Genomic DNA, 24,533 nt, shown 5'->3' on the forward strand with positions numbered 1-24,533 from the left:
ATAGAAACAGGCAGGAGAAGTGCAAAAAGAGGCAAGAGAAGTTCATTCTGAAAGAGGCATAAAAGGTGGAGAAACAGGCAAGAGAAGTACAGAAAAAAGCAGGTGAAGTACAGAAAGAAGCAACAGATGTGCAGAAAGAAGCACGATGACTGCAGAAAGAGGAAAGAAAGGTACAGAAAGAGAGAAGAAGGGTGCGTAAAGAGGCAAGAGAGGTATAGAAAGAGGCAAGAGGGGCAGAAAGAAGGAAGAAGGCTGTAGAAAAAGACAAGGGGGTGCCGAATGAAGCAAGAAAGGTTCAGAAAGAAGCAAGAGAAGTGCCGAAAGAGGCAATAGAATTGCAGAAACAGGCAAACAAGGTGCAGAAAGATAAACAGGGTGCAGACAGAGGCAAAAGAGGTGCCGAAAGAGGGAAGAGGGGTGCAGAAAGAGGCAGGAGGGGTTCAGAAAGTTGCAACAGAGGTACAGAAAGAACCAACAAAGGTGCAGAAAGAGACAATAGGGATGCAGAAAGAAGCAATAGGGATGCAAAAAAAGGAAAGAGGGTTACAGAAAGAAGCAACAGAGGTGCAGAAAGAAGAAAAAGAAGTGATGAAATAGATAGGAGATTTGCAGAAACAGGCAAGAGAAGTGAAGAAAGAGGCAAGCATAGTGCGGAAAGAGCCATGAGAGATGCAGAAACAGGCAAGAGATGTGCGGAAAGATGGAACAGTGGTGCAGATAGAGGCAAAAGAGGTGCAGAAGAAGACAAGAGAGGTGCAGAAAAAGGAAACTTAGGTGCAGAAAGAGGCAAGTGTTGTGAAGAGAGAGGGAAGAGGGGCACTGTAAGGGTCATGAGGGGTACTGAAAGAAGAGGCAAAAGAGGTACAAAAAGAGAGAAGAGGGGCGCATAAACAGGTAAGAGGAGTGCAGAAAAAGGTAAAAGAAGTGCTGAAGGAGGCAAGAAAGGTGCAGAAACAGGCAAGAGAGGTGCCAAAAAATGGTAGAGTGGTACAGAAAGAGGCAAGAGAGTGCAGAAAGAAGCAAGAGAGGTGCCGGAAAAGGGAAGAGGGCTGCAGGAAGAGGCAAGAGGGGTGCAGAACAAAACAAGAGTAGTGCAGAAAGAGGATACGGATGCAGAAAAGAGAAACAGAAAGTGGCAAGAAGGTTGAAGAAAGAAGCAAAGGAGTTGCAGAAAAAAACAAGTGAAGTGCAGAAAAAAGCAACAGATGTGCAGAAAGAGGCCAGAGAAGTGTAAAAAGAGGAAAGAGAGGTGCAGAAAGTAGGAATAGGGATGCAGAAAGAGGCAAGAGAGGTGAAGAATGAAGCAAGAGAGGTACAGAAAGAGGGAAAAGGGGTTCAGAAAGAGGCAAGAGGGATGCAGAAAGAAGCAAGAGAAGTGCAGAAAGAAGCAAGAGATGTGAATAAAGAAGCAAAAGAGGTGCAGAAAGAGGCGGAAATATTGTAGAAAGAAGCAAGGGAGGTGCAGAAAAAAGTAGGTGAAATAGAGAATGAAGCAAGAGAGGCACAGAAAGAGGGACATGGGGTTCAGAAAGATGTAAGAGGGGTGGCAAAAGAAGCAAGAAATATGCCAAAAAGAAGCAAGAGAAGTGCAGAAAGTGACAAGAGAGTTGCAGAAACAGGCAAACGAGATACAGAAAGGTAGAACAGGGTTGCAGACAGAGGCAAAAGAGGTGCAGAAAGAGCGAAGAGGGGTGCAGAAAGAGGCAAGAGGGGTACAGAAAGTTGCAATAGAGGTAGAGAAAGAAGCCAAAGAGGTGCTGAAAGAACCAACAGAGGTACAGAAAGAACCCAACAAAGGTGCAGAAAGAGATAATAGGGTTGCAGAAACTAGCATTAGGGATGTGGAAAGAGGCAAGAGAAGTGCAGACGGAAGCAACAGAGGTGCAGAAAGAGGCAAGAGAAGTGCAGAAAGAGGGAAGAGAGGTATAGAAATAGGCAAGAAGTGTGCAGAAAGAGGAAACCGGCGTGCAGTAAGAGGCAACAGAGGTGCAGAAAGAAGGAAGAGACGTGCAGAAAGAGGCAAGAGGGGTACAGAAAGAAGCAACAGAGGTGCAGAAAAAAGCAAGTGAAGTGATGAAAGAGACAAAAGAGTTGCAGCCACAGGCAAGAGAAGTGACAAAGAGGCAAGGCAAGTGCTGAACGAGGTAAGAAAGGTGGAGAAGCAGGCAAGAGAAGTTCAGAAAGAAGCAACAGATGTGCAGATAGAAGCACGAGGACTGCAGAAAGAGGAGAGAGAAGTACAGAAGGCAGGGAGGGGCGAAAGAGGAAGAGGGCTGTAGAAAGAGGCAAGGGGTTGCCGAAAGAAGCAAGAAAGGTGCAGAAAGAAGCAAGAAAAGTACAGAATGAGGCAAGAAAGCTGAAAAGATGCAAAGAAGAGATAAAAAAGACAAACAATAGAAGTACAGAAAAAGACAACAGAGGTGCAGAAAGAAGCAACAGCGGTGTAAAAAGAGGCAAGAGAGGTGCAGAAGAAAGAAGCAAGAAAGGTACAGAAAAAAGTATGCGAGGTCACAGAAAGCGGAAGAGATGTGCAGAAAGAGGCAAGAGAAGTGCAGAAAAAGGAAGAAAGGTGCAGAAAGAAGCAAGAGAAATACAGACAGGGGAAAGAGTGGTCTGCGCACCATTGATACCAATTTAACACCCACATTTAGTAAGGAAGTAACAGGTGACCATTCCAGCTTTGCACAAGGCCTTCCACCATGCTGTAACACTTGTTGCCACATTTTACTGTAACGTTTGAGCAGTTTGAGCCAGAAACAAGGTTATTTTTTGTTCAAATCTTTAGATTGTGCAGCAGATGATGAATTATGTGGCAAATGCTGAAAATGTATAAATATGCGAAAATCGGTGCAGCCGAACAGTCGCGTAATTCCAGTGGCCCTGTTCATAACTCTGGCTAGGTTCAGAAGTGCTCCTCAGTGGTTCCTTCTTTTTTTGTCTCATTGAGTTTATAGTTTAGCTACTATGGAAATGAGGAAAACTAAACCTGAGGTTACCACTCCACAACACAGACTACCATACCGCATAATTACTCTCCATAACACATAATCCCATTCTACATAATTCCTATACACTAAATACCACATACTTTCTATCCACATAATTTCACTTCACAACATACCACATAATTCAACATAACACAGCGCATATCCACTCTAACCAAAAAAACATTTGTATAAAACTTTTACATTTATAACACCAATAGCTCTAACTCTTGCAAATGCAAGATCTATTACATTGCAAATGCTTCTTTAACTAGTAGTCACATTTGCAGAGTGTTGGAGAAAGGCGGCTGGGCCTTCCACCAGTGCTGAAGAATTCTGCTGCATATGACTATCAGGAGGTACCAGGAGGGCTTCTTGGCACCCAAAGTCCCCCAGGAGTAAAGTGGACTTCATCCCTTAACAAGTAGTGTGCCAGGAGGTGTGTTTGCAGGGTGGTGGAGAAAGGGGAGCCTCTCAGGCGTCTTAACAATCATAATATGTGGTACTTACTGGAGGTGACAAAAGGGGTAGCTGGCCCCCAAGAATATCCTTGGGGGCCAACTACCCTTCCTATTACCTTCAGTAAGTCCAACACAGTAGGATTGCTAAGTTATCATAGCAGGCCATGTCCCCTTTGTCCACCACTCTGCAAATGTGCTCCCTGGTTTGCTCTTGGATGGGGATTAAAGTCTCCTTCGCTGCTAGGGGTCCTTAGGGGCCAAAAAGTCTACCTGTTACCTCCTGTAAGCCTCACACAGTGGTATTTCTGAAAGGTGGACACAGGCCAAGCCCACTTTCTCCACCACTCTGCAAACGTGTCTCCTGATGTGCTCTTTTTTGGGGGATGAAGTCCAATTGCCTCCTGCGGGTCCCTCGGGGCCAAAGAGCCTTCCTGTTACGGCTAGTAAACCCCACACAGCTAGATTGCTGAGAGTGGTCAGAGGCCCTGCCTCCTTTTTTCACCACTCTGCAAACACTTCTCCTGGCACCCTGCTACTTGGGGATGAAGTCCACTTCAGTCCTGAGGTCCTCAGTATACAAAGGGACCTCATCGCCCCACCACGAGTGTGCCAAGAGGGGCATTTGCAGAGTGTTGTAAAAAGAGACATGGCCTCGGACCACCTCTCAGCTAACCCATTGTGTGGGGCTTACTGGAGGGACCTGGTAGGCTAGTTGGCCCCTAAGGACTCTTACCAGTAAGGGGGGCTTCAACCCCCAACTCAGAGTGCACCAGGAGTTGCATTTGCAGAGTGGTGTAGGGAGGGGAGGATGCCTCTGGCAAGTGGCCGGTTTCTTTTTTCTTTTAGGAATGGGGACTGTGTGGCCTCCATTCCCTTGACCCTTTTGGGTCCCAATTTTTTCAAATTGAAAAGGGAGGGGGCTGAGGCTCCCCTCCTCAGGACGATTACAGCCCCGGGGACCCCATCGCCTGGGGCTAGGCCTTTGTTTTCTTGTTTTATAAAGGGGAGGAGTCCACCTCTTCAGTCCGATTTCAGCCCCAGGGACCCCATCCCCGATGCACGGCCATCTCATTTTTTTAAATAAAGGGAAGGGGTCTGAGTGCCTCCCCCCCTTGGGCCATTTGTGGCCGCAGGGACCTAGATAGCTGCTGAAATGCAGCTCCCTTTGCCCAAAAGCAAATCTGCAGGCACTCCCCATGCATTTAAAAAACAATACAAAGCCCCAGGGAGGCGGCAGTCCCTGGGGCTGCGGGGGGCCATGTGCCCCCCACATATCATTAACATTGCCCCAGGAAGGTGGCGGACCCTGGGGCTCCAGGGGCCTGTGGGCCCCCATATCTTAATCAAACATGCCCCCAGGACTTGGTCCACCCGTGGGCTTCAAAAAAACAGAGAGCAGGAGCCCACGCTTCATTTAAAAAAAATATATTTTGGCGTGATTTGCAGACCCTACGTGAATCCCATTGAAAATGTAAAAAAAAAAACCCTGAGCAGGCCTAGGGTGTCAGTGTGTTTTTACCCTGCCCCCTTTTGTTCTTTTTTCACCTTTTTTCTTGTGACTCAGTTCAACCGAGTCACAAGATGGCTGCCAATACTTCCTGGTTGGAATTGTTGCCAGCCAATTAGAGTCAAGCTCGAGATCTGGTGGGTTTACGGTTCCAGTGTGGTCACAGATACTAATATTTCTAAATATGTGAATGGATTTACACCATTTAACACAATGAGTACACTCTGGACCAAGGGCTACCTTTCTGCCAAATTTGTTGTAATTCCAATTACCAGTTCAGGCTGTAGCTGCGATACATGTTTCCTACAGAAATTAACATGGAGAAAATGCGTTTTGGGACCTGCTTTTTTCTCGGCCACCACTTGCTGAATCACCCGAAAACTTTGTAAAGCAGGAGATTACCTGAGCGGGCCATTGGTTTTTAAAATTTCGTAAAGATTTATCAAATGGTGCCATAGATATTGGCAAATCAAAGAAAAAAAATTCTATGGAAACTAGTTCCTAACTTTAAGTACCTACTGGTAACCGCCAGTAGGAGATATATATATATATATATATATATATATATATATTCACTGAAAAAACCATAGGTTTCACACCAGTTATAGTTAGGAATTAGCATTTAAAAAAACTATTACATTCACTGAAAAAACCATAGGTTTGACACCAGTTATAGTAAGCTGGAAATTTTACTGACATAAAACTATTGAAATTCCCACGTTATAGTTTGTTGGACTCACTATAACTCGCGCGCCCACAATGCACTGCTGATGATCACATATTACATCATTCATGACATGGTTAGTGACATCACTGATGACATCACTGATGACATCTCAAATGACATCACTGATGACATCACTGATGACATCTCAAATGACATCACTGATGACATCACTGATGACATCATCCAGTGTCTGTGTGTTTCTGTAAAGTTAAAATATGTTTTACATATTGAAGAATGAGTGTATGTATGAGTGTCTGGATGAAGGATTTAGTAGGTGCGTGACTGACTGTATGAGTGAGTGATTAAATGTGTCTTAATGAATGCATGGGTTAGTGACTAAACTGTCTGAATGTGTACATCATTATGTCTGTTGTTGTGTAAGCTGCTGCATGTGTTGATCAGTAGCTATATGATTGGCTATAAGGGTTACTGATTGGTTGTCCAAGTACTTGTATGTGAGGGTGAGTGTGTGTGTGGGTGGCTGGGAGGTGTGTGACTGTGCATATATGTGTGAGCAGTTGATTCACTTGGTATATGTGTTCAACAGTGCATGTGGAAAGAACTGTATGGGTGGTTGACTGTCTGCATGGGTGTGTTGGTGAGTGAATAGCTATCTCAATGCTCCATGTCCAAGTAGGTGCATATATAAAACACAGTGCATGTGAGAGTTGGCATATATAAATGACTAAACATGAGAGCCTGTGATTGCGTAAGTGACTGTATGGATCAATGTGTACTTGCATCAGTGATTGTAAAAGACAGTAAGTATGTGTTAGTCTATGTTTAAATAAGTAAGGTTTTGTGTGTTCAACTGTATAGTTGTGGAAATGGGAGTGTGATTGATTCTTTACATGACTGACTAGGTGTATGAGTAACTCCATGGATGAGTGGCAGTGTGTGAGTCTCTGTATAGGTGTATGAGTGCATATGTTGGTCTTGTATTGTTAAGTGACTGTATGTATGAAAGATTGTATGGGTGAATGAGTGGATGTGTAGTGTAGTTCCTATTATCCCAATAGGCTCTGCGCATTGGAATAATATCTTCAATAGTATAGACGTAGGACAGAGGTTAACTAGGTCTTCTACTGACTATATTAGACTTAAGTTTTGTGTGCCAGCTAGCTCAGAGTTCACTAGAAACTTTCTCGAATAGGCGAGGAGGAGTTTAACCTCCCTGGATAGACAAGAAGGGATTTAGTTTCTGACAACCAAAGAACATGACAACTTTGGTCTCCCTGATCAAGAGTATATCTCTAGAGTCGTGTGAAAACAAAAGACAGCTATTTTACTCAGTCAATACGTGCATACTTAGTTTCACCAGATTGTAGAGAAAAGAAGAGAAGGGCGTTTTCAATAAAAGGTGTTATTTATTGATCAGTCTCTTTTCTCATACAAGAGAAATGAATCGCTACAATTGCAATACTTATAGTTAAGTAAAGCGCATACAGTAAAAGCAGGATTATAAAATAATACTGTAAAAGCATTGATATGGTTTCTTAGCCACATGATACTTTAAAATGGATAAAAGATATACATACATATATACATTGACTAATCGTACTCAACTGGTGCTTCTAACTACGCCTACCCCGGTGTACCTGACCTAAGCCTAATACATGGGAGGGAGTAAGTAAGTAGCAGTTTAAGTTAAGTTTGTTTTGCCAAGAATCTGACTCAAGAATTCTCTGTAAGGGGTTAGTCAGTTCAGTACCTGGGATTTAGAAGGCAGGATGGCTGGTATCTCTTTCTCAGGACTCGGTATCCCAGTTACCCGCGAGGGCAAGCTGGAAATGCTGGAGGCTGGATTCCTCGGCAAGAGGAAAGGCAGCGTCTTCCTCAGCGCGTCAAAAGGGGAGGGGCAGCGTCCGTGGGCTCTCGCATCAGCTGGGCTCTCCGGCAAGTAGTCACTGCTCCAGGTTCATCACCACCGTGTGTTTACTTAGGGCAGCGTTAGTATATTTATACCTGAGAGGTGCTGGGTTTGACGTAAGGATGGACATAAGACGTCAATAGAGATGTCACTAAGAACTGATCGTTCTTGCAGTGCTTTACAGGAGTTCTCGGACTAAATCAAAACATAGCAGGTGGGGATTTCCCAGGTTTGCTGAGGCTTGGATTTGTTTAAGAGCTCGGTGTGCTTTCTAGGGGGCTGGAGGAATAGTGCTTGCTTAATGTGACAGCATGCGCTATGACTAATTTATGAAACGGGTTTCTGTGCCGTTGTATGGATATTAGTGATTTATAACCGGACAAGGGTCAGGAATAGAAGTATCGATACAGGTCGCTAGATAAACATACTACACCCACTCCACGAATTCATGTCCATATTTACTAACTTAAGCATTAGTAAACATAACTAATAGTGTATGTGTATACCGGACCACCCCAAAATACATTCTTTGCATTTAAAAAATGGCATATGCGAAATACACGAAAATGAGTATAGGTACTGTATGCATTCAAGCAGTGTATTCATTCAAGAAAAGATGCACATTTATATCAGCATGAATGTTTTACGAAAAATAACACATGAAATGGCTCTTAATACAGAAAAAAAAAGTGCGAGACCACTTCATCACATATAAATACAATTACTTGTAAATATGCTAGAGGCTGAGGTAATGTAATGTCTCTAGAGTTCCTAAAAATAGAAGCTCTGTTCTCTAAGAATAGTTTTTACTTTAAGCAGAAGATAAGTGCCAAAAAGGTAAATATTTTGGATTTGGGAAAAAAGTTTTCGTTTTCAGGGGAAAAAGGAAAAAAGTTCTCAGTAGCTTTGTTTTTAAAGCTGAAGGCCAAATTCAGAGTTCAGGGAACGCTGTGTGCACGTTTGCTTAAAGTCACTCTCTCTGTTCTGGTGAAAACATCATTTCAGACAGACTCTCAAAAAAACAGTCTACTGCCTCAGGTGAAAGTTCGACCAAGTTGGAAAATGTCGCTATCATGCAGTCGTGCGCATGTTCGCTTTCAGTGATGTTTCGATCAGCATTGCTTACAGAAGGCCGTACCTGGCTGATGCTGCTCTCACCCTGTACTTCACGACCCTTCAATCGTAGTGGTGAAGTCTCCACGAATGCGGTCATCAGGATAGGTAGCCGCTGGGGACAGCACTATGCATGAGCCTTTACTGGACCCAACAAAGTATCTGCATCCAATGGTACTTCTGATTGTAGTGTAAGACAGGTGTCCAACACGCATTCTTCGCCGCATAGCATGCATCTCAATACAGGTAAGACACAATCCTGCCATATGGGTCTGAACGAAAGAAACCAGGTCATATTCAGATCTCTTAGCCAGGCTAATCCAAGGACTTTAGTTATGCGGTCCCGATAGCGTATAGCTAGGATCGTTTCTTCCATTGTTGCTGGAGTCTTGTCTGTGACATGGCTTGCCATAACGAAGCAAGAGTAGCAAAAATAGGATGCCTGCTACGAGTCCCAACAGGAGTGGAAGTCCGCCAAAGACAGAATGGACAAAATTGGGAAATATTCCCAGGACTGCTTTGAATGGAGTTAACAGTCCCGAAAAAACGGTCTTAAAAACACTTGTGATACCATTTGTATCAGAAATATTTAAGATTTCGCTTAGCATTTCTGCGAAGTGTAGGGGGCAATTTGTTGATAACAATGCATGTATTTCTCCCGTTGTCCTTGCAACTTGGAGATCATACGTTTCTTTTGATGACGTCAAGTGTACTGGCGTCTGTAGGAGCACAGTCTTCATTCTGCTTAAAGTATCAATTCGAATAGAAGAGATATTCAAACTGGGCCAAATTTTTCCCTCCCTGTCTGGAGCGTCATTCAGAAACAATACTAGCTCACAGCAAGTGACCATGGAGCTCACACTTACTAGATAAGGTTTTCCTGGCAGTAAGCCACAACATCTGTGATCTACAATGAGAATGTAACTACCGTTAGAAAGTCTTCTAAAGAATGGTTCTATTTGCGTTGCAGGTGTGCTGAGCTGGTGACATGAAAGGTTATTTGAAGTCCCTTCACAGGCCCCATGTAAACTTATACCCTGACACAGAAGTATACCACTTAGTGATTTTTCACAATTATTACCACTAAGAAATACACTCTGTCCTGTATTACTATAACATGTGTGTGTATAAGGTAAGTTCCATGTTGACTTAATGTATCCTTTACCCAACCTTTCATACTGGCCTGCCTGTATATATTTTTGGCAGTATCGAAATTGGAAAGTCGTTATCGGAATAGCTATGATTCCATGTATTATCCATTCAATGACAGTCGTTCTGACATTGTCAATGGTAATCTCTCAAGTTTTTCAATGCTCAGAATTGTATATTCTGCACCCTTTTGTGCCAAGCTGATTTGTGTATCAGTAAGGTTAAAGATACTGAATAATGACGTTGTGTTGATTAAACGCCAAGGCACGTAGCCTGAACGCAGATTTTGTAACGTCCAGCAAAGCTGTACAATAGAACGCAATTGAGACTGACCGTGTTGCAACATCAGTAAGTCTTGCTCTATTATATCGATTGCAGATGATACAATACTGTCCAGTGAATATATTCTGGAAGACAGAGTCATTAACCCATTGTTCACAACAGAAAGTGATTTTTCCAAATTAACACGGTCAATTTCCCGTATTTTCTCTGCTGTTTCAATATGAGTTTCTTTCCAAGCTTCGTTGTAAGCTGCATATATAGAGGCCGTTATGAAACGTTTTTGACGCTGTTTGCATGGTCCCATAATGAAATCACGTAAGTCAGCACCTTCTTTAAGTAAAGTCAAGTGTTGCTTAATTTCAATCAGTGTGGATGTTTGTAGCCATTCGAGGCAGAGTTTCTCTACACTGTAAGTTGTTATAATCCCTGGATGTTGTCTCTGGGAGTATCTAGGGTCTGGCCTGGTCAATTTGAACCCCTGTATTTTGTTCAGGAATCTATTTTGACAGTTATTTGTGTCTGTGGGCCAGATAAACTATTTTTTCCATTCAGGATGTGTTCTGTTTTGGTTTAAAATATGGGAAACGTCTATTTCAACATCTTCAGTGCGATTACTATCTGGTGTTGGTTTTGGAATAGACGGTTTGTTCAAGTCTTTAATTTTGGCTGGGCCAAGACAGGTAGTCTGTTGAATTGTATCATTCAAAAATATAATTTGTTCTGGGATCATGCAGGCTCTAAATAATGATTCTATACCTTGCACTTGCCAATCTTTTGTACCCCAGATTGTTTTCGTTTCAATATTATTGTTCCAGAAATCAAAACCGAATGTTTTCATTTTTTCAAAAAATGTCTCTGAATAGATTAATTTTGTGTTCGTAAGCATGGTTTTCATTCCTGTTTTATTTAACATTCTAAAATAGAATGTTTCTGCATTACTTGTGTTAAACCCCGAGAAGTATGAAAATTTATCATAAAATGATTTTGAACTGCTTTTTGGTGGAGTTGCACAATGTTCCCATTGATTAAAATTAAAAACATTTCTCGGTTGAGCAGATTTATGCAGATAATGGTTACCATATTGGTTGTAACTATACATCTGGTCATAATTAGATGAACCTTGCAAATAATCATGTTCTGTAATTTTAGCGGACATCACTAGATCTGACATCATATCATTAATACTTTCAAAGTCCCAATCATCGGTGAATGTGCTCGGTTTTACAAAGTCACTTAATGAAACCTTAAATTGATGAGGATACTTCAAGAGCTCGACCGGGCCATAGATTTCGTAATCAGTTTTGTCCCATGCTACCCCACCGGGTATAGGATTGGCTGTGAAGTTTACTGAAGAAAGTTCTCTTTTCTCGATGTGTGAAGACTTGTGTGGTTTCAGGACCAAGTTGATATTCTGACTTGCTGTGTCCATTGTAACATATTTTCCTTCAATGAAATGTCCCAAACATAGTACCATGATGAGCCAAAGTATGAGGACAAATACACCTTGTGCCACCCAAAGTGCAATCCATGGAGAAATCAGATAGGTTTCTTGTAGTTGATGAAAGAGTTCTTTTGCTTTGTCTTTAAAAGTCTTTGATGTTGTCGGCTGTTCCTCAGGTTCGCTCAGATCCTCAGAAAAATCATCGAAGTTGATGAAGTAGCCTGATGCTGTTCTGTCAATTGTTTCCATTGCTTCAGGATTTCTTTTTGCTTTTGGAATTTGCTTTGTTTCATTAGCATAGTCTGTGGTTACATCATTGTAGATTGGTGTTTCTTGATGCATTATTGTGATTTGGGTTTCAAGAGGTTTAAGTTCCATGGCTTTGTTGCATAGTCCTTGTTGATCCACTGTAGGTTTATCAAATGTGATTAGTCTCTCAGTTTGAACCTCTGTGTTTGTAGCAAACTTTGGTGTTCTACTACTTCTTGGGAGTCCACTTGGCCTACTACTTATTATCGGCCACATGATTGTGGTTTAACCAGGTCGATGGATACAACTCGGTTCTCCTTTTTACCAGCAAGGGGCGGTAGTACAACTGATCTTGTTCCGTTGATAGCTAAGACAGGTACTGCTTTTCTGTAAGAAGGCCCAAATTCCTTCTTCACCGCGATTTTCTCTCTGACCAGATCCCCGATTTTTGGAATCCAGACAGGCCTTGCTGGGACAGGTGGTTTCTCTTCAGTGGTTGTTGGCTGTTGTTTCAACTTTATGTTGCTCAGGTCTTTTCTTTTTTCATTTAAGTCCTGTAAAATAGCCAAACGATCTTTGATACCAAAGCATTTTTCTTTAACCACTGAAGTTTGACTATCGAGGTCCTGGATTAACATTCTAGTCCCAAACAATAGTTCGTACGGACTGAGACCTCTTAGAGAATTTCTTGGCAGATTATTAAGACTACGTTGGACACTTATTAAATGTTTGACCCACCCAGCTCCCGAACCTAATACCTTTGCTGTTATAGATTGCTTTATGTCACGGTTTTTTCTTTCCACAATTCTGTTTCCCTCAGGATGAAAAGGACAAGAGTACCGCAATGCAATGCCCATGCTGGTCATGGCCTCCCTATAAGCTCGAGAGCTAAAAGCAGGACCCTGGTCAGAATGTAGCATGCCAATTGTGTATGTGCCGATAAAGACCCGCAAATCTTTTATAACAGTTCTGGCATCAGCCGAGCGCTGGGGCCACATCCATATGAATCTCGTGCATGAATCCACTGCGACCATGATATATTTATAGTTGCCGTCCCTTTCTAAGGGACCGCAGTGGTCCAGGTAGACACATGCTAATGGTTTATCTGAGATTAGAAGGGGCATCTGTGCTGGTCGTTTCACTGTTGATACCTTCATTCTTTGACATATTTCACATTCTAGAACATAGTTCCTGGTTTGTCTTCTCATTTGTAGCCACCAGTATCTCTGTTTTAATAACGATACTGTGGCTGAAACGCCAGCATGTACAGAAGCAAGCCCTTCGTGTGCCGCTATAATGAGTCCTAACCTATATTCCATGTTTGGAATTGCCCTATCCCCCACTCCAGGGATTCAAGCAAATGGAACGTTATTCGCATCAGTTATGTATGAGTACTTTACTGGAAAGCCTTTCGGGAGTGTTTCTATCGCATTTTTTACTGTAGCGCTGACAGCCTGGAATATTTCGCTGTCTATTTTTGTTTTTGACCGGGTGATGGCAGCTACGGAAGCCGTTTGGACAGCTGCCTTCGCTGCTTCATCAGCCAATGAATTCCCTGCAACATGAACGCCATCACATTGATGACTCAGTGTATGTATCACGTGAGTCTTTTGTAGTTCTTGTTGTAAAAGAACTACTTGTTCCCAAAGCGTTTTATGCTTGATTGTGCCACCTTTTGCATCTTTAAAACCGTTCTGAACCCAGTTCTGCAAATATTCATTGTAAGACTGAACGCAATAATATGAATCGCACACTATGAGTGTGGGGAATTCGCGATCGATATTTTCAAGCGCCATCTTAAATGCTAGTAGTTCAGCTCGCTGAGCTGTACAATCTCCTAGAGATTGTGTTTTAGTGACCAGTGGTCTAAATTTTCCTCCGTGCCAGCGACCTTTAACAATCGCGCACGCAGCACTGTAAGCTTGTTTACCCCCAACTGCGGGTTGTGCTGATCCGTCCGTATATATTATACAGCCATAATGTTCCAGATGCAGGATCTCGGTCGGCAGAGGACATTCAAATTCATATTGGAGAAATTCTTGTGTTTTTAAATTAGGATCAAATTCGTATGGTGAACAGACATAATATCGAGTTTTTAATTTCGACTAGACATAATATCGAGTTTTTAATATCGACTAGACATAATATCGACTAGACATAATATAGACTACAAAAATATCGACTAGAGTAGCCAAAATATCGAAGTCAAAAATATAGAATGACATAATATCGACTAGATAGAATATGGACAACAAAAATATCGAAAATAAGGTAAGTTAATATTTTTTAATTTTTGTGTAATATAATTCTGTAGCGGGTTGTGGGTTTATAGGGGAATAGGGTGGGAAGTAATTTAATTATAATTAATTTACTATGTTATTTAATTTATTGGTATTTATTTTTAATTAATTGTTAATTAAATATTACTTGGTAATTAATTAAATTATAATTGGTAATTCATTTTAATTGATTAATTGATACATATGTTATTTTTAGTAATTTATTTTCTGTAGCGGGTTGTGGGTTTATAGGGGAATAGGGTGGGAAGTAATTTAATTGTAATTAATTTAATATGTTATTTCATTTATTGGTATTTATTTTTAATTAATTGTTAATTAAAATTTAATTGGTAAATAATTAAAATATAATTGGCAATTAATTTTAATTGATTAATTGATAAATATGTTATTTTAGTAATTTATTTTCTGTAGCGGGTTGTGGGTTTATAGGGGAATAGGGTGGGAAGTAAGTTAAATATAATTAATTTAATATGTTATTTAATTTATTGGTATTTATTTTTAATTAATTGTTAATTAAATATTACTTGGTAATTAATTAAATTATAATTGGTAATTCATTTTAATTGATTAATTGATACATATGTTATTTTTAGTAATTTATTTTCTGTAGCGGGTTGTGGGTTTATAGGGGAATAGGGTGGGAAGTAATTTAATTATAATTAATTTAATATGTTATTTCATTTATTGGTATTTATTTTTAATTAATTGTTAATTAAATATTAATTGGTAATTAATTTAAATATAATTGGTAATTAATTGAAATTGGTATTAATATTTCTCTTAATTATATTTATATATGAAGTATTTACTTTCCCTACTGTTGCACTCACTGGAGTGGGAATAGTAATTTATACCCCTACGCTATCCAGCGCTTTCCCTACTGTTGCATTCTCTGAAGTTGGAATAGTAATTTTAACCCCCACGCTATCCAACACTTTCCCTACTGTTGCACCCACTGGAGTGGGTATGCAACGTTTACAACGCAACTTTTACTATGCACTACCATTACAACGAAACTTTTACAACGCAAAAACTTTTACAACGCATACATTTACAAAGCATGTTTTTACAACGCAGATACCTTTACAACGCATACCATTACAACGTAAGTATTGGTAAGTATATAATTATTTTTAAAATGTTATATGTTTGGGTTTTTGGGTAAAGGGGTATTTTTAGGGTTCAGGGTCAGTTTTCAGTTGTTGGGTAAAGGGGTATTTTTAGGGTTCAGGGTCAGTTTTCAGTTTCTGGGGTAAAGGGGTATTTTTAGGGTTCAGGGTCAGTTTTCAGTTTTTGGGTAAAGGGGTATTTTTAGGGTTCAGGGTCAGTTTTCAGTTTTTGGGTAAAGGGGTATTTTTAGGGTTCAGGGTCAGTTTTCAGTTTTTGGGGTAAAGGGGTATTTTTAGGGTTCAGGGTCAGTTTTCAGTTTTTGGGGTAAAGGGGTATTTTTAGGGCTCAGGGTCAGTTTTCAGTTTTTGGGTAAAGGGTTATTTTTAGGGTTCAGGGTCAGTTTTCAGTTTTTGGGTAAAGGGGTATTTTTAGGGTTCAGGGTCAGTTTTCAGTTTTTTGGGGTAAAGGGGTATTTTTAGGGTTCAGGGTCAGTTTTCAGTTTTTGGGTAAAGGGGTATTTTTAGGGTTCAGGGTCAGTTTTCAGTTTTTGGGTAAAGGGGTATTTTTAGGGTTCAGGGTCAGTTTTGGGTTTTTGGGGTACAGGGGTACTTTGTAAAAATAAAATAAAATTACATTTAAATTAAATTGATTAAATAAAATTAAATAAAATTAAATTATATTATAATGTTTTTAATTAATTTATATTCAATAAATTATTATATACTTACCAATACGTACGTTGTAATGGTATGCGTTGTAAAGGTATATGCGTTGTAAAATCTTGCGTTATAAATGTATGCGTTGTAAAAGTTTTTGCGTTGTAAAAGTTTTGTTGTAATGGTAGGCGTTGTAAAAGTATGCGTTGTAACATCATACATCCCTGGAGTGGGAATAGTAATTTTAACCCCTACGCTATCCAGCGCTTTCTCTACTGTTGCACCCACTGGAGTGGGAATAGTAAATTTTACCTCTACGCTATCCAACACTTTTGCTAATGTTGAACTCATTATAGTTGTAACAATCATTTTTAACCATTTTCTATGCTACGCTAAAAATGTTATATATGTTTATTTAATAATATGTTTATATATATATATATATATATATATATATATATATATATATATATATATATATATATATATGTATTATTTTTGGTGATATAATTTTTTTAATTATATAAATTATTTATTAAAATTAATTTTTTTTAATAATTATTTCTAAGTTTATATTAAATATATTTATTACTATATTAGTTTTAACTTAATTTTAAGACATTTAAAAAAATCGATATTTTGACGGTCTTTATTTTTTTGTAAGTCGGTATTTTGGTACTTACCTGTTTGAAGATAGGGAGTCGATATTTTGTCTCTCGATTTTTTTGACTCGATATTTTTGTATCTCGATTTTTGTGACGTCGATATTATGTCAGTGATCCAATTCGTATATCACGTCTGTTGCAGCAAGAGAATTAGCCCACTGTATCCATCTCGGATGTAGTGCTTTAGCATTCGGAATGCTTGCCTTTGTTACCGCCTCCAGGGCTGGTACTGGTGTCACGATGATTATTCGTTTACCTTGTGCTAGGGCTCTTTCTTTTGCTACAGCAGTCTGTACCGCGGTTAGAATTTTTTCCGTTGGGCTATATTTCATTTCAGCTTTCGTGTACAGATGTGATTTGTATGCTATTGGTACAGTTTCTCCCTCATTAGAGGTCAGGTATGTGAATCCGCATCTTCCTGGGATGACCCGGATTACAAGATTGCGTGTGTTATCGCGTGTTTGCAATTTTGTTTTAGCTAACATGTCTGTTTGCAGTGATCTCAAAATCTCTGTGTGTTTTTGAGTCCAATTGATTATTTTAAAATCTGGTTTTATTAGGTCATAGAGAGGTTTAACTCTCTCTGCATAATTTATAATGTAAGTTCTTCCGAAATTCAGGAAACCTAGAATTGATTGTAAGTTTTTCAGCGTTCTTGGTGCTTGGATTACAGCGCATTTCTCTAAGAAATTGTCAGCCAGGCTTTTGCCTTCACTTGATAATTCATATCCTAAAACAGGACAGTTAGATGGGCAATTCTTGACTTTTTTTGAAGTTGAATTTGTAACCCTCTGCTGCGAACCCAAGTATTATGGTGTTCACTCTTTTCAAGTGAGTATCCAAGTCATCATCTGTTAGATAGATGTCATCGACATAAGATAATGCCTCATCATCATATATTTGTAGTAACTCTGTTACTCTCGCTGAGAATAATCCTGGGCTGTTCTTGAACCCTTGTGGCAAACGACAGAAATTTTTCTGCGAGCCATTTATTGAGAAATCGGTCAAATATCTGCTTTCAGGTGCTATATTTTGACAAAAGAATCCATTAGAGATGTCTAATGTTGTTTTGTATTTTTTGCGCACTATGCTATTCATTAGTGCTGCACTGTGTGAGTTTTGTACTGCAAAAGTTTTGCAACATGAGTTTAGGTGTCTGTAGTCCAAAACTAGACAATATGAATCATCTGGGTTGGAGACAGGAAACAAAGGATTGTTCATTTGTGAGGTGCAAGTTTCAATCACCCCCTGGTATTCAAGTTGATCTAAGATCTCCCTGACCTGTTTTTTAGCTTCTTGCTTAATTGGGTACTGCCTCTGTGCAGTTGGTTGAGATTTTAACTGGATTTTGTGAGGAGGAGAGTCCTCATCCCATCCCACATGGTTTTTATGTAATGCAGGAGCTTGGGCTACTGCCCACTTTCTTGCAAGTGCATACTTTTTATGTATTGGAATATGATTTGAGAAGGCAGGCATAATCATTTCTTCGCCATGAGGGCACTCCCTGACAAACTCCGGTGGCCAGTCTTTTTCAGCTAAAAGGATGTCATAGCCTTTGGAGAGATTATCCCAAAATAGACCCCTTATTTTCCTAGTCTTATCTCCCTCTATACGTAATGTTATTTCATATATTTTATGAGGTTTGCTAACTCTGGTATCTGCAGTTTCCACTTGAATGTATTCATTCGTGTCCACTGTCTCCAGATGATTCATCAGGATCTTGCGAGCTATGCTCACTTCTGTTGCGCTGTCTAGCATTGTCTGAGCCCACTCTCCGTTTTTCAGCTGTGTCCTCAGGATCCTCGGCATGTTTGATTACTTTAATACTGGCTACCTTCTTTTTTGGAAATTGTAATTTTTTACTTTGATGAGCAGGTTCCTTGTCTTTGGACTTGAAGTGCTCTTCCCTTTGTTCTGACCGTCCTCTTCTTTCCGATTTCTGCGAGGAAGTCTGAAAAGATCGAGTTGGACGTGTATCAATATCTTGATATCTATCAGGTTTCTTTAAATTATCCCTATTTCTAAGGTTGTATTTTTTCTCAGAGGGCTCCCTCTGGGGAGACTTGTGTCCTTGGTCCGGAGATCTTTCTCTCCGCCGAGGAGACCTTCCTCTGGACTGGAATCTTTTTTCTTTGGGAGTGGATTGTTTGTTCCCATCCCAGCTCTTTTTTGGAGTGTTCAGATTATTTTTAATAAATACCTTTTCAGGATTTTCAGTTAGTTGGGGTTTTACTGGTTTCCCACCCAAAGTATCTCTTCCTAGTTCTTCATAGGATTTTTCTATGATTCTGGCAAGTTCAAATGGTTGTTCTGCTATATCTGTTTCTTTCAATTTCTGGCGGATCGCCACAGATGCTGCTTCTCCTTTTATGTTTGATAACAATAATGCTGATACCTGCTTGAAGTCTTTCAGTAATTTCATACCCAGAGTTAAAGCAGGCTCTGGACCGTATTCATTTTGAATCTGTTTTAGCACTTCTGGTATTACCGCCATGGACGGAACACCATGTGTTTTTGTGTAAATGGAAGCAAAGACTGTGCCCCAAGTGTCACAGTCCTCCACATATGGTGCGATCCCCATTGGAAGACAGATAGTCAGAATTCTGTGTTTCTCAACAGGGGTAGGATCCGGAAATACTGCCTCTATTTGAGTGATTTTTTGTGCTAACCAGAATGGAATTTGTTCCCTTTTTATGGGTACTTTACCCAGACATGACTGTATGTTCTGTGGTGTAATTTTATTTGTGTTCCCCTGATGAGGGGTCAGCTGTGGAATGTTAATAGCTGGCTGGACAGTTGAAGTCCGCATTACATATTGGACTAATTGTCTATGTATTTTAATCAGTTGTTTCAGCTGTGCTAAAAGTTCTGGTATCGACATTTTTTCGATGTCTGGATGTGGTGTGTAGCTGGCTAGAACCGGCCACGTTGCTCCTGGTCTACCTAGTGGACCGAGCCTGGTGATGTGATCATTATGTTTTAGGGCGCCTTTAAACCAGAGCAGGTGCTCTTGGTATTTTAATGGTATTTCCACCTACTCGAAAGGAGTGTAGATATCCGGTGGTTCCTCTATTTTGTAATAGTGGAACTCCTTTGTTACAGCGTTTGCTGCTGGAAAGTTTATCCATGAATAGAATACCTCTGTCTGCCGATATTCATGTGCCTCAATTACGAATATGACTGTACCACCTCTCGATGTCAGTCCATTTTCTATAAGTTTTAAAGTTATAGTTTTTCTTATGTTGACCGGGATGAGTATTGCCTCCGGGTCAGTTTGTAGGAGACTTGTGTCTTCCGTTAGGAGTTGAGCTGCTAGTCTAGCTGCCTCCCTTTCTCCTTCGTTGTCTGACATTTTACTGACAGGAAGGTTTTTTCTTGTTGTAGATCAGGTTTCTCCAGGAAACAAAGATTAGGTGCACAATATTTTGGAACACTGTGTCCTTCAACGTTGAATAAACCAAAAACCATACATAGGAGTCTCCTCCTACTAAGTTTGGCGGATTTTTAACCTTTGACCCACTCCAGACGTCTTTGGAGTATTTATGGGAGAAAGGGTCTGTGTGAAAAAGCACGACTGAGTTACTCTAATGCCTTGCGTTAGATTTATCGCCTTACCAAACTGTTGGGCGCCATGTAGTATAGTTCCTATTATCCCAATAGGCTCTGCGCATTGGAATAATATCTTCAATTGTATAGACGTAGGACAGAGGTTAACTAGGTCTTCTACTGACGATATTAGACTTAAGTTTTGTGTGCCAGCTAGCTCAGAGTTCACTAGAAACTTTCTTGAATAGGCGAGGAGGAGTTTAACCTCCCTGGATAGACAAGAAGGGATTTAGTTTCTGACAACCATAGAACATGACAACTTTGCTCTCCCTGATCAAGAGTATATCTCTAGAGTCGTGTGAAAACAAAAGACAGCTATTTTACTCAGTCAATACGTGCATACTTAGTTTCACCAGATTGTAGAGAAAAGAAGAGAAGGGCGTTTTCAATAAAAGGTGTTATTTATTGATCAGTCTCTTTTCTCATACAAGAGAAATGAATCGCTACAATTGCAATACTTATAGTTAAGTAAAGTGCATACAGTAAAAGCAGGATTATAAAATAATACTGTAAAAGCATTGATATGGTTTCTTATCCATATGATACTTTAAAATAGATAAAAGATATACATACATATATACATTGACTAATCGTACTCAACTGGTGCTTCTAACTACGCCTACCCCGGTGTACCTGACCTAAGCCTAATACATGGGAGGGAGTAAGTAAGTAGCAGTTTAAGTTAAGTTTGTTTTGCCAAGAATCTGACTCAAGAATTCTCTGTAAGGGGTTAGTCAGTTCAGTACCTGGGATTTAGAAGGCAGGAGGGCTGGTATCTCTTTCTCAGGACTTGGTATCCCAGTTACCCGCGAGGGCAAGCTGGAAACGCTTGAGGCTGGATTCCTCGGCAAGAGGAAAGGCAGCGTCTTCCTCAGTGCGTCAAAAGGGGAGGGGCAGCGTCCGTGGGCTCTCGCATCAGCTGGTCACTTCGGCAAGTACTCACTGCTCCAGGTTCATCACCACCGTGTGTTTACTTAGGGCAGCGTTGGTATATTTATACCTGAGAGGTGCTGGGTTTGACGTAAGGATGGACATTAGACGTCAATAGAGATGTCACTAAGAACTGATCATTCTTGCAGTGCTTTACAGGAGTTCTCGGACTAAATCAAAACATAGCAGGCTGGGATTTCCCAGGTTTGCTGAGGCTTGGATTTGTTTAAGAACTCGGTGTGCTTTCTAGGGGGCTGGAGGAATAGTGCTTGCTTAATGTGACAGCATGCGCTATGACTAATTTATGAAACGGGTTTCTGTGCCGTTGTATGGATATTAGTGATTTATAACCGGACAAGGGTCAGTAATAGGAGTATCGATACAGGTCCCTAGATAAACATACTACAGATGTGTGTGTAGACCTAGAAATCAGTGAGTGCGTATGTGGTAAGTGGTTTTACTGTGTCAATGGTTTCAGGAATGGTAGTTTGTATTTAACACTAGGTGTATCATGGGTTAGATTAGAGTGTGAGGAGGTGTATTGTATTATCACATGGATGATGTCATCAATGATGTAATTTGAGATGTCATCAGTGATGTCATTTGAGATGTCATCAGTGATGTCATCAGTGATGTCACTAACCATGTCATGAATGATGTAATATGTGACATCATCAGCAGTGCATTGCGGGCGCGCGAGTTATAGTGAGTCCAACTAATTATAACGTGGGAATTTCAATGGTTTTATGTCAGTAAAATTTCCAGCTAACTATAACTGGTGTCAAAACTAGGGTTTTTTCAGTGAATTTAATAGGTTTTTTAAATGCTAATTCCTAACTATAACTGGCGTGAAACCTATGGTTTTTTCAGTGAATTTCATAGGTTTTTTAATAGCAAATTTCTATAGCTATGAAATATAATATTTTTTATAATGAATCCTATATTGTATATTTATGTAATACTATTTTTTTATGTATATTGTTCATGTTTATTTATTTATTTATTTTTTTGCCCTGGAGCGCTCCCGGTGCGCGTACCGGTGAGCGCACCGGTAAGCGCAGTCTTGCAGTGCGCCACGGTGCGCGTACCGGTGAGCGTCCCGTTAGCGCTATTTCCGCGAACGAAAACATCATCGTGACGTATCGCGTAGCCGCGTGATGCGTCTTATGATGCACGGCGTAAGCGCATCCGGAAGCACCCGAGCGCATACGATCGCGCTACGTAAGCGCCCCCGGCCGCGCCCCGGGGCGCGTAGCGTAAGCGCGTCGGGTCATGTGACCTGAAAATAACACTTTTCATTGGTTCAGAGCAGTTTGTTTTTCCAAATGATGAAAGCCCGCCTTTTTTCCTCTTTCTCACTTTGTACTTTGACTGAGGAAGACCTGTTTGCAGACCTGAGAAATGGCTACAGTAGCAGCAGCAGCAGGAGCATCTCAACCACCACCACCACCACCACCACCACAAGAACCACCATAACACCACAGTGGTGGTGAAGAAGAAGAAGAGGAGGAGGAGGAGGAGGAGGAGGAGGAGAGGCGGTTCCTGCCTGAAGATAATACCCCCTATAAACCTAAGGAGCAATTTGTGTGGGAGTTTTTTAAAATCCCAAGGGGAGAAAAAAAAGTAAATGCTGCAAAAGTGACTTGTCTCATCTGTGGCACTGTACTTTCCAGGGGGAACCCTGCAAAAAAATATTCATTTGGGAACCATACAATGCTTCGCCATATGCAACGCAGGCACCCAAACAACTATGCTGTGGAAGAGGTCAGAGAACTGACCAGAAACCCTCCCCAATCTACTCCCAGCACCTCCAAAACAAATCAACCCACTCCATCGGGTCCAGAGACAAGGGAGATGGTCCCAAATATCCAACGCCAGTTTGGTGATTATAAAATAGTTTGTATATTTTGCGGGATTACAATTTCCTATGGGGAGCAAAGCATCAAACTCATCAACCGTGCTGGAGACAACCACAACTGCAGAAAGAAACCTTAATTTTTTCCTGATTTTTTTTGCTCCAGTTGAGCCGTTTACAATTCCCAGTTTTTTGTTTGTCCCCATAAAAATTACAAAAAAATATAAAATTGTTCATAGAAGCCAAAAAAAGTAAAAAATGTTCCCAAAAAAATAAAAAAAATATAAAACAAAAAGAATAAAAAAACAGTTCTTTTTAGAACTACCTCCAATTTATAAAAAAATGCTACACTTTTAAAAAACTGTCATTCTTTTTTCTCCAGAGTACGCTCCCCGGTACGCTCCCCGGTACGCTCCCCGGTGCGCGTACCGGGCACTCCCCACGCGAAAAAATGTTTTGCCCCGCGGGGCCCTTTTATGGCCCTCACATCAAACCTAGGGGGTCAGGGGGGGTCTACCCTGCCCCCTTTTGGTCATTTCCCCCTTTGTTTTTGCCACCTCTTGTGTCTCGATCCTACCGAGACACAAGATGGCGGCCGCTCCAGACTGTTTGGAATGTTGACAGACACCCGAGAGCCAATCAGCTTCCCGCTCGCGTACTCGCGTAGCGCGCTGGTGCGCGCCCCGGTGCACGTACCGGGGCGCGCTTATAGATATATATATTTTTTTTAACCTAAATTACTCAAAATCCACTGGAGCACATATCTTGAGACATAGCAAAGGCACATCGGGCTACCAGTCGTTACATTTTTGCCAAGTTTGGTGGAAATCCATTTAGCCGTTCGGGCTAAAAGTGAGTCCACCGCCCTATGGAAATTAACATGGGGAAAACACGTTTTGGGACCCCCCTTTTATCTCGGCCCCCGCTTGACGAATTCCCCCCAAACTTTCAGGGAAGGAGCGGAGCGGAGCTGGCCATTTTCTTGGAAAAATTCAGCCGATTCCGTCCATCAACGCCAAAGTTATTCCCAATAGAATGTTGCGGATTTCCCATGGAAACTAGGTCCTAACTATAACTACCTACTGGCGACCGCCAGTAGGTAATATTCACTGAAAAAACCATAGGTTTCACACTCGTTATAGTTAGGAATTAGCATTTTAAAAAACTTTCAAATTCACTTAAAAAACCATAGGTTTCACACCAGTTATAGTTAGCTGAACATTTTACTCATACACAACCATTGAAATTCCCACGTTCTAGTTAGTTGGACTCACTATAACTCGCGCGCCCACAATCCACTGCTGATGATGTCACATATTACGTCATTCATGACATGGTCAGTGACATCACGGATGACATCACTGATGACATCTCAAATGACATCACTGATGACATCTCAAATGGCATCACTGATGACATCACTGATGACATCATCCATGTGATGATACGATGCACCTCCTCACACTCTAATCTAACCTTTGATACACCCAGTGGTAAATACAAACTACCATTCCTGAAATTATTGACACACCAATACCCGTAACTACATACGCACTCACTGATTCCTAGGTCTACACAGACATCCACTCATTCACCCATACAATCACTCATACATACAGTCACTCATC

This window comes from Lissotriton helveticus, chromosome 1_1, assembly GCF_964261635.1.
Source record: "Lissotriton helveticus chromosome 1_1, aLisHel1.1, whole genome shotgun sequence".
NCBI classification, from domain to species: domain Eukaryota; kingdom Metazoa; phylum Chordata; class Amphibia; order Caudata; family Salamandridae; genus Lissotriton; species Lissotriton helveticus.